Source organism: Penaeus monodon, chromosome 44 (assembly GCF_015228065.2).
Source record: "Penaeus monodon isolate SGIC_2016 chromosome 44, NSTDA_Pmon_1, whole genome shotgun sequence".
Lineage (NCBI taxonomy): Eukaryota > Metazoa > Arthropoda > Malacostraca > Decapoda > Penaeidae > Penaeus > Penaeus monodon.
Window position 1 is genome coordinate 940,665 of NC_051429.1, and position 13,267 is coordinate 953,931.

Sequence of the window (13,267 nt, forward strand, 5' to 3'; positions counted from 1 at the left end):
CTGCAAAACACACAACAAACTTTCTAAGTGCCTGAGACAAAGTTTCAGAAAGAATCAAAATGTATCTAAGTATACTTGAACAACATCTAATCCTTGAAATGTAAAGTTCATAACACGCTGAAATGTAGCAGGACTGTTTCTCATACCAAATGGCATAAAACTAAATATCGTAAAGTCCAAATGGAGTTGATGAAATGCCGATGTAACTCGAAGCTTTTCAGTTAGCATATCTGATAAAAACCTTAAGAAGATCAATTTTTCATAAATATTTAGACTGACCAACTACTTCAATGAGATCATCAACTCTAGGGAGGGGGTAAGAGTCAGGAATAGTTACTACATTCAGCCGCCTATAGTCTGTACACATACGAAGTTTCCACCTTCCTTGGCACTAGTAGACATGGAGAAGCCCGGGGTGACGAGCTTGGTACTGCCACCATTCTGCGTAGATAGTCACTTCCTCTCTCATTTTGCTGCTTTTTCTCAGGGTTCAAGACGATAAGGTGCTTAGCCGTATGGGAGGCGTTTACCTGGCACAGGTTCAATATCATGCTTGAAAAAACATTGCATTACCTGGTCAGTGTCAGAGCAAATACGGGTAAGTGATTTGAAAAAGGTTAGAAATTCCCCTGTATCTCGTCTGAACCAAGATGATTTAAGAAAAATGAAGGTAGATTACCGAGAATATCAGAGTTAAAACATTGATCCATGATTAATATCGAGTGGATCTTGAACCATATTGCTAAGATTACAAGGTAGTCTCTGCGGCAAGTCATCTGTAGTATCAGGAGAATTAGGCATATAGAGTTTTTTAAAAAAATCTATTTATATGGAATAATTGAGTGGTTTTTTATGGTCAGGAGTTTCAATAATATAGTTTGTGTCTTAATTTTTTTTTCAAATGGATATAAGCGCCATGGTATTTAGCTGCCAGTGGGAGAACAGGAATGGGAATGTAAGCCAGAACTTTATCACCTATTTGAAATTTCTTTGATGGGCAATTTTATAATATTTAAGCTTCATTTTAGCTTGACCTTTAAAAAATATCTTTTGCAATTGTCAAATTTAGCTAATGTTTCTTGAAAGATTCTAATGTATAGTGAAACTGTAGTTGTATGATCAGAGGAATCATTAACAATTTCTCTTTTACCAACTTTCAAAGGGCCCCTTATTTTGTCCTACCAAACAAAAAGTTCAAAGGTTGAAAGACATAGTGTCTCTGAGGAGCTCTCTAATGGCAAACAACAGTATGGCAAACCTTCATCCCAGCATTTCTGATTTCCAGACAGAACTGCGGAGCATAGATTTTAGTGTTTGTGCCAACGCCCAGGGCCCTTGTGATCAGGATGATATGCAGTCGAAAGGGTCTGCTTAAACCCAGTTCTGGATACTTAGAAAAAGAGTTCACTTGTGAAGTTGCTACCTCTGTCAAACTGTACTTCTGTGGGATACCAAAAGTTGTGAACATTTGTACAAGATTTTTACAAATACTCTTAGCAGAGATATTTTAAGTGAAAACGCTTTGGATACCTAGTAGTGGGGGACACAACGGTTAATATATATTTGATTCCCTTTTTGTTTTTGTAGAGACCCCACACAGTCAATGATGATCTTTGAAAAGGTTTCACATGGACTGAGGGGGTGGAGAGATAAGGAGGAAGAGTTTGATTGGGCTTCCCAGCTACTGACACACATGACATGAATTTATGTGCTTCGTGACATCCTGTTTAAGTCCAGGCCAAAGAAATCATTTAAGATTTCTGACAAGTTTTCCTGATCCCGAGATGTCCACCAAAAACTTCATGAGCGATCTTCCATACACTCTTTCTAACAGACTGTGGCAGGGGACAATCTGATGTTTCTCAGACCATGGACTCATTACAGGCAGATTAGGAGGTCGATAGAATCTCATCAGTTACGTTAATCTTGTAGTAAAAACTAGGTGATTAACAACTGTACCATCACAAGCTTCATATGACATCTTATAAGTGAGATTCAATCACATTTCTGTGCTTTCAATTAACTTTTGGTGCAATCATGTTTGAAATTAATTATCCGTTATTTTCTTGTTACAGGTTGATATCTGGTTTACCAAGTTAGGTTTGAAAGAAGTAAAGTTCATCCCCATTATTCTTGCTTTGGATCTTGTTACTGCACAGCTAGGGAAAAGATATGGCTGTTCCATTTCAGTTCAGTTGTATATCATACAGTAAAGCGGTGTCAGTACTCTTAATTCGGGTATTATTATAGTCCCAGCTAAGTCATTAACCATGAGAAAACTAGCATTAGGAATGGTATTTTATCTACAACCCAACGTTACTGGTCCTTTACCATAATCACAATCAAAGTGGATTTTCAGCAAGCTGTTTAGGAACACATACTTCAAATAAACTCAAAGCCAGAATTTCTCACCTGTAAGCAGCTTTCAATATCTGGCGAGCACTCTCCCCCCCCCCCCCCCCCCCCAGTATAGTGATTGTGCGCAAGCCGTGTCTCTGACAATATCTATTGGATATTATTACCACCCGATGCTGAAAACACGTGACCCTTGATCGGAATGCTTTAATGGATTTCCTGAAACAGTTTATTAATAAGTTAATAGTAGCCATAGGTTTTGTTAAATTGTAATGTTTTGCTTCTTTTGCCACCCTTACATTTTGGATGTGGGCAGGTTTTTTATTTAAATGACCCTCCTTTTTGCAAAAATTTTACAGGGACAAGGTTAGATATCTGGGTATTAGGCGATACTGTCCACTGCTATTATTCTCCATATATTTAGAAACCTACAGATAACTTTACAATATTCGCTTTTCTTTATCCCCGTATTACTACGATGGACTAACAGAAAACACATCTGTGCCTTGGCTGCTGCGTGGAAGGTCCATTTTCCTCCTTGTCTGTGAGGTGAACATAAACAGGAGTATGGAACCTTCTTTTGAATTCTCTAAAACACGAGGTTGCAAAGTGATCGAAATTATTGACTGAGCAGACTTCATCACCGTCAAAAGATTAGCTTCTCCGAGGCAAATTCAAATATGTTGGCTGGAAGATTTGTTCATTTTCCTGAAAGCCTGCGATATCCTTCCGTGGTTATGAATAAGCCGCTTAGAATAGCACATTTTTAATCTTCAAATCCGTATACATGAGATTTTCACAATACTTTCAGAGCTTACCTGACAGTTTGGCTTTATTAAACCAAACCAGGTTGCCTCAGGCCACTTAAAATGTTTGGCTATGGTTTCAAACCTCTAAGAAACCATCAGGCATTATCTTCTGCAAATCCGGGAGTAGTTTTATACATTTACTAATCTCAAAATCAAAAATTCCCTTGACTTTTTACTTTAATTTCCATCATTTGAAGTTCGGGTCTTCTTTGATTTCTTCTCTTTCCCTTTGAAACTGTCTCTCTCTCTCACACCACTATTCTTCTCTAGTCTTAGATAGTCTTTCCTCACTTAAAATCTTAGCTTGTGTTATTGAAATCTTATTTCTCTTTTCTAGTAATTGAAGGCTTACTAGTATCAAGTTCAATATTTTTTTTTTTCAAGGAAAGGAAAAGTTTGTGTTCATGCAGGCTCTTGCAAATGTTCTATTATAAGATCTTAAGTGAGCTTTAGTGCCTACTTTATGATAATTGATCCCCAATGTCTAGCCATGTATGAAATTCATCTTTACAATGATTTGCCGAGTTTAAGATTTCCACTGAAGGTTGGCTATGAAAATCATGAACATCGAAAAACCATTTTTACAGCAAAAAGGTTCCAGATTAGAATTAATTCTTGTTTTCCTTTACAATTTATGAGTTTACAAAAGAGAGGTGGCGAGTTCTGTTAGAATTACAATTATTGCCAGTATTTTTAAAGAACTCAAACACATCTAATCAAGTGGCTAGATTGGCAAAGCCACCATCTGCCTTCTAGCTCCCATAAAACTACTCAGGAAGAATTGTCAGATCGTCTCCCAGATTAACGAACCTAAACAAAATTGCTTAAAAGACGAATTTGAATTATGACGAGCCTTACATTACATAAATGAAGTAGACAAGACTTCGAATGCAGGTGCCAGTGAAGCTAAAAAAGCCGGTCAAAGATAATATTTCCCCCCCCTTTTCGTCCTTTTTTTTTTTTTCCCCCCCCCCCCCCCCCCCCCCCCCCCCCAACCACCCCCCACCCCCTTTTTTCCTTTTTTCCCACCCCCCCACCTCCCCCCCCCCACCCCCCACCCACAACCTAATAGAATTTTCGAACCTTACTATATCAAGAAAACCTCGTAATAGGCGGTCACAATTACAACGAGTTGTAGTTTACCATGCGTAGTAACTAAAACTAGAATTACGGCGAGCTACTGTCGGCCTCTTAAGGAATCTCAGGTCGGCTAACGTTGGAGATGCTTACTCAAATTCAAGCTCAGGCTAGCCAAATTGTATCAAGGAAATCTATGACAAACATTGAATTTATCTGTTGATTTTGCAACACTTTAAACAATAGCCAGTTGCAAAATGACGACTGGTACGAGAATAGCAAAGTAATAAAGCACTCTTAGGTAACCTCAACAAATTATTGTTGCTAGTTACAAGATATTTAGCAAAATTTATCATAGGAAATAAGTCATGGCATTTTGATATGGTATTAATAGTGAATAATTCCCGGACAGGCCCCCATTTGTAACAATCCCGCTTGTAGTACAGTGCAGTACAATGTAGGTTGGTAGTAGATGTAATGGTAAGTTTTAAGATGTCTAGGGGAAGCAGCGGAATAATTACAAGTAATGAAAGTAGCTTATATTATAGCTCATAAATTAGTATTATCTATATATCTTGAGGTTGGTAATATTTGCAGCTTCTATTTTCTTACATCTATACTTTTATGAATTATTGTATATTTTTGAATTACTAGTTATTACGCAGTTGGTTAGTATTCTTTATTATCTATGTTATACGTCATTATCCATTTATAATGAATTGTGAATTGTATTCCAATATAGTGCTATTCATTACCATTAGGTATTCTCATCTAACGTTCATAGTAGTCTTAGGTTATCATAGAATTAGTTATATAGATTATCTTTAACTGTAGTTATTAAAATTTTTTTTTTTTGACATATTCACAAGTTTAATCATTCCATTAATTATATTACACAACAATCATTCAAATTCCACAAAATAAAAATATATTGTTAATGACAAATAGAATTTCTTTAAAATTCTGAAGCTGACTTTATAACACTAGTTTACCAGAAAACCGGATTGCCGCACAAAGTAATAACACCAAAAACATCACTTATTTCCTTATGTTCCACCTCATACCCTAACAAATAAGAAAAGTATATACATCCACCAGTATATTTAGAAACACCGATAAGGTTCCAGATGTTCAAAAACTCTTAATTTTCAAAATTGAGTTCCACCGTGTACAGTGTACCTGGGAGAGTCGAAAGCAATTGGCCGCTCAGTCGAGACTCACGTTTTCAGTCCACGTGCGCCCCCCAGGTAGACTGCTGCGCCCTCCGCTTCGGAAACCTCGGGTTCGCGAATCCTCATTTCTGACGCACAATACGCACACTAGTTTCGAACACGCTTTTTTTATCACTTGGTACGCACAGGCCGTGAATTTGAGGAGATTGTAATTAATATATATAATTAATATATATCTATCTCATATATCAATATATATATATATATATATGTATATATATTTTATATATATATATATATATATATATATATATACTCACACTCATAAACTACATAAAAACACACACACTTATGTACATACACACAAGAAAACACACATATAATTGTTTAAACTTGACACTGTGGCAGCAGCGGGATGCGAAAAATAATTTATAATTATTAAGTAATTAATTAATAATTGATAAATATAAATTAGTTCGACTTCATTTGATATAACGGTTAATCTTGGTGTGACATTCTGTTTGTTTCATTTTGCCTCTAAATTATCCCTTGTGTGCGAGGAATAACCGGGGTTACCATCCACTGGCGGCGAGGGATTTGAACACAGGTCAGCAAGATGGGTTAGGCGAGATCCCTACCGATGCACCACAGGGAACAAGAGTGATAAGAGAAAGGAGCGGGCGAGAGAGAACGGGCAGGGCCGAGGGTAGCCTTGGTCTATCAGGGCAAGGGAAGGACCATATGAGGGTGAGAGAGGGAAAGGAAGAGAGAGAAAATGGGAGGAGGGAGAGAGGGAAGGAGGAAAAAGTGAAGAGAGAGAAAGGAAAGGAGAGACAGAAAGCGGGTGAGAGATAAAGAAGGAGAGAGAAGATAGAGAGCAAGAAGGGGGGGGGGTAGAAAGAAAGAGATAGGGAAAGAGGAGAGAATACTGACAGAAGCAAGAGAAGTTTTGGGGAGAAAAAGAGAGAGTGTGAAAGGATACATAGACAGATAATGAGAGAGAAGATAGATAGAGAAAAAGAGAGGCCGTGGCGGAGGGAGATGTAAAGGATAAATGATGTACATTGAAAAAAAGAAAATAAAAAGATAAAAAAAGAAAAGGAATGATAGGAAATATAATAGATATACCTATATACATATTTACTTTATATTAATATATTTATATATATATATATATATATATACTATATAATATATATATATATATTAATACTATATATATATATAGATAGATATATATCTATTATATACATCCACAAACACACACACACACACACACGCACACCACACCACACACAACACACACACATATATATATATATATCTATATATAATACTATATCTATATATATATATATATATATATAAATGAGTTGTTATTTATCTCTTTTTTTTTTTTACTAATAAGTTGCATAATATGTATCTATATATCTATCTATATTATATACATATATATATATATATATATTTATATATATATAGATATATATACATTATGGTATATATGTGTGTGGAGGGTGTTGTGTGTGTTTTGTGTGTCTATGTATATATCATACTATATATATATATATATTATATATATATATATATATATATATATAAGATATATATGTATATATATATAAATAATATATATATATATTATATTTATTTCCTTTATATTATATTTTATATATATGTATATATAACAAATATATCTATATATATATATATATATATATATAATATATATATTATATATATATAATGTATGTATCTATTTGTGTGGTGTGTGTGCATCTCTCTCTCTCTCTCTTCTCTCTCTTTAATATAATCTAGATAGATTAGATATATATATTATCATATATATATATATATATAATACATGATATAACATATACATTATATACGATATATATATGTGATATATATATATATATATATATTATAGTAGAGAATATAGAGGATATTTATATATATGTATATTATATATATATATATTATTTATAATATATATATATATATATATAGATATATATACGTATATGTCATATATGGGTAGATAGATATATAGATTATATATCGATAGAGATACTATATATATATGTAGATATATAATATATATATAGATATGATATATAATTATATATATAAAATATGTAGATGATACATATGATACATAATATACATATATAATATATAGTTAGATATAATATATATTACATATAATATGTCTATATATGACATTAGTGATTATATAATATATATATATATATATATTATATATTATATATATATAATATATAATAATCTATATATATATAATATATATATGAATAGCAAAACACTCTTCCGTGCTGATACAATGGAAAGAAAAACCCATACTTATATGTAAAGAATAGCAGCCTGTTTTCCGGAGGCGAATTATACCAGGGTTCATGGTCATCAACCCTCGACTCCTATTTCTATGGGCCTTCCTAAAACCCAATAACCGGCCGTGACTCGCCGCCCAATCTCCTCCGGGGATTGTGACGCACCCTCTTGCTGCCTAGGCTGGCAAAGTGTTCACTCCCCCCTGGCACCTTCTCTCCGCTCACCTGCGCCACTCTCAGGACTTCATCTCCCGCGTTCGCGGAGCTTCACCGGTGACATGATGAGCTTGACGTGAGTCCGTTCACCAAGGCCCGCTTGATTGATGTCTGGCTTCCTCCGAGGAGACTCCCTGCAAGAGATCCTCGTCTCCCTCTGCCCACCGGACGCCTCCTCCAGCTGATCGTCTGTGGGGATTCTAATTCCTGTTCTTCTGAAGGTCGTTTTTACTTCAGACGTTCGGTGTTGCCATGGCTCTCCTCCTCTCAGTCCTGGGTCTAACCTGTTCATGTGAATTCTCGAGGTTGAGGCTTTCCCTTCCATATCCATTCGGCCGTCGATCTGGCTGAGGTATGTCGAGAGTCTTGCTCTGGCCTCATGACCCTGCTCTGTTTCCGGGTTTCCTGATGCAGCTGAATCTCTCTCTCCTTCCATCCGTTTCAAGGTTGAATGGAGGTTGACAAACAGGCTCCCTTTCTTGGACACCTTAGTCACATCGCTCGCTGACCCACTTCTCCTTCTCCATATACAGGAAACCCATGCATAGTGGTATGTACATACACTTCTTCTCATACACCCTTCCATGTGAAGAGAGTGTTTGCCACCTCGCTGTTCCTTCGCGCCCTCGCATCTGTGACCCCCAGTACCTGGAGGAGAGATCGTCTTCCTTCGTGCTTTTCCAAAACTGGGCTACCCTGGTCAGTTCTCCGATGCCGCGTTATCCAGGGCTGCGGCGTACCTTCTATCACGACTCTCCTCCTAATTGACTCCCTCATTTGCCCCGTCCTCAGCCTACCCTACACTGAGGAAATTTACTCTTCCGTCGCCATCTTCACCCTCTCAACTGCAGGCGATCTTCGCCAGGTGAAACACTCTCCGTCGCAACCTGGTCCATACTAGCCCTCCTTCCTCCGCGAAGGTGGGCACCTATGTGTTTCCTTGTGCATCCTGTGACAAGCAGGTACTTTGGCGAAACAGGCGCCAGTCTTACCAAGCGTCTGTCGACAACATAAGTACGCTATAATTTTTTCCCCCCCCAAGGGGGGGGGGGGGGGGGGGGGGACCCCCCCCCACAACAATAACGCCTCTTTTGCCATCAGTGGGACACTAGCATCAGATGGACTGATCAGCAGCGCGGATTGTGTTTTCTTCCGCGATTCACTCAGCGACTGTGGGGTGGAAATCTTCCTTTATTAAAGCTGACTGCCTAATTCAACTTGAACAGCGGCTTTTCTCCTGCTGACAGCCTCCTGCTTCCCATTATCCTCCGCCTTCTACCGTATGCCGGCCACCCGGCGCATATCCGCCCGATCCCTCCTCCGACCTGATGTGACTCCTCTGCTCCGTTCGTCTGTTCCTCACCCCGCACGTGTTCCGCGTTGCCTCTCCTCTATCTCTTTTATATATATATATTAATTTATATATACAATTTTTAAAAATTTTATTTAAAATATATAATATATTTTTATTTATTATCTTATAATTATTTTCATATTTTATATATGCATTAAATTGCATATATATATATCATTAATATATATATTATATATAATTTAAAAAATTTGATAAATCTATATTATTATCATATAATACAATATTAAATTATAATATGATATATATTATAAAATTTTATATATTTTAAAATATAATAATATATGCATATATTATATATGCATATATATTATATTAATTATATATAATAATTATATTATATATATATATTATGCATATCTGTCATATATATATTATTTATATATAGTATATATTTTATAATATAAAATTAATATATATAATAACATAGATTAAGCGCAGCAACTCCATGTTTTACTATCCCCACAACGAGTCATATATGCATTGACCAGTCAAACTTGCTTATTACACGCAGAGAAGATGAGTTCTGACATACCAACACTGAACATAAAAAGGCAAATTGAACATAAAAGGCAAATTGAACATAAAAGGCAAATTGAACATAAAGGAAAAATGAACATAAAAAGCAAATTGAACATAAGGTAAAACCACAATCATGGCTTGTTAATACTCTCTTTAAATTTTTATTCAGGCAGACGCAATCACGGATCCCGATGAAAGTCTACGGGCCCCGTCCCCGGGAACAGAGAGGGATGCAGCGGTTTGTTTCACTACACCTATTTCCGTGGTGGCCATGAGGAGGCACTGCAGAAGGTCTCAATGACGGGGGGGCTGTGAAAAGGCTTATGCGCTCGATGACGGGAGGTTGTGAAAAGGTTTATGCAGCTCGATGACGGGGAGGCTGTGAAAAGGCTTATGCAGCTCGATGACGGACAGGCTGTGAACTGGCAGGGGAGACTTATGCAAAAGCTGCTCCCTTTTTTCGCATCAGCCTAGCCAGCGGTGGCAGCTACAAGCGAGAAGGCAGGCAAGCACATAACACTATATTGGTCTACCACACCCATCACATCATCCTGAGCATGAAGCACTGACCGTATACACACAGATATATATACATGTTTATGTAGATATATCTGCATAATTATGTAGATATACATCCATGTTTATGTAATATATACATAATTATGTAGATATACATACATAATTATGTAGTATATATACATATTATTACACTTGCATAAACCTGTATATATACATATATATACATGTACATAAATATTTATATACATATATGTACATTTACATAAATATTTATACGTAATGTACATGTACAAAAATTTTATATACAGGGTCATACATATATAAAACCCTCCCTGATCAGGACTCGAACCTACGTCACTCCAGGTATGAAACTGGAGGAACAGTGCTAAACCAACCATGCCACACGACCCACTAAAACGAGTGTGTAACTAGGATCTAAATACCTCCATAGACATTCCCTATCTACTCTACATGAATAATGATAGCGAGGTTTTACACACACTCGCTGGGCACCCCCCTGGAAATGATTAGGAATTCAAATCAGGTGTACCAAAAAATATATGAAAATGGAATAATGCATAATGATTTACATATATGACAATCCCCTCTGACCCGGCCTCAAAACTAAGTCACTATGTGGGCCATTAATAATCATACCATGCATCATGCATCATAAAACGGACATACATATCTACATATAAATATACGCCCTATCGATCATATTCATACATCTATATGAAACATATATACACATCTATTACGTAAATATATATACATATATGCATTCGTATATATATAAAATCTATACATATATACATAAATACAACCATACATATATACATATATATACATATACATATACATATATATATATGTACATATACATATAAATATATACATATATATACAATATAAATAAATAATATATATATAAATATATATAATATATATATATTTATATATTATATATATATATTATAATATATTATATATAAATTACATAACAATAGCATAAGTACATATACATATATATACATACAAAAATATATATGCATAATTTTACAATATATATACACATAATATATAAAAATATAAAACATTATATAAATATATACATATATATTTCATATACATACATATATACAATTATATACATATATATAAATATATATACATATATATTATATATTTACATACATACACACACACACACACACCCCACACACACACACACCACACACACACACACACCCCACATATATATTAATATAAAATATATATATATAATATATTATATATATATATATATATATATATATTATTTTTATGTTATATGCAATATATTTATGTATATATATATATATATATTATATAATATATATATACATATATATACACACATATATACATATATATACAGATATTGTGTATGTATAATATATATATTATATATATATACATATATTATATATATATATATATATATATATATATATATAAAGTGTGTGTGTGTGTGTGGTGTGTGTGTGTGTGTGTGTGTGTTGTGTGTATATGTATATATTTTTATATGTATATATATATATATAAAATGTAATATATTTAAATATATATATATACATATATATAAATACATCTATATACATACATATGCATATATATTACCCTATATATTTATATATTTATATATAATACATACATATACATATATGTTTATATATTTTTAAAATATACATATATATATATACATATATAATCATTTAAATATACATTTTTACATATATACATATATATATACATATATACCTAATATATACATATATATATTTATATATATATTTTTATGCATAGATATATATATTGATATACATATATATACATACACACAACTCACACACACACACATATATATAATATATGTATATATAATAAAATATATATATATATATATATGGAAGAAAAACCCACAATACAAAAACTAGACGAGTCTTTTCTCTCTGGCCTCATGAACCCTGCTCTGTTTCCGGGTTTCCTGATGCAGCTGAACTCTCTCTCTCCTTTCCATCCGTTTCAAAGGGGGAATGGGGGGTTGACAAAAGGCTACCTTTTTTGGACACCTTAGTCCATCGCTCTGCTGACCCCTTCTCCTTCTCCATATACAGGAACCCATGCATAGTGGTATGTACATACACTTCTTCCATACCACCCTCTCCATGTGAAGAGAGGGGTTGCCACCTCGCTGTTCCTTCGTGCCCTTCGCATCTGTGACCCCCCGTACCTGGGTGGAGAGATCGTCTTTCCCTTTGTCGCTCTTTCTCCAAAACTGGGGTACCCTGGTCATGTTTTTGATGCCGCGTATCCAGGGGGCGGCGTACCTTCTATCACGACTCTCCTCCTAAATTGACTCCTCATTTGCCCGTCCTCAGCCTGCCCTACACTGAGGAAATTACTCTCTCCGTCGCCCTCTTCACCCTCTCAACTGCAGGCTGATCTTTCGCCAGGTGAACACTCTCCGTCGCAACCCGGTCCATACTAGCCCTCCTCCTCCGCGAAGGTGGGCACCTATGCTGTTCTTGTGCTCCTGTGACAAGCAGTACTTTGGCGAACAGGCGCCAGTCTTACCAAGCGTCTGTCTCAACATAAGTACGCTATATCCAGGGGACACAACAATAACGCCTCTTTTGCCATCAGTGGACACTGGCCATCAGATGGACTGGTCAGCAGCGCGGATTGTGTTTCCTTCCGCCGATGTCCACTCCCGCAGACTGGTGAATCTTTCCCTTTATAAAAACTGCTGCCTAATTTCCCAAATTGAACAGCGGCTTTTCTCCTGCTGACAGCCTCCTTGCTTCCCATATCCTCCGCCGTTACCTTCCC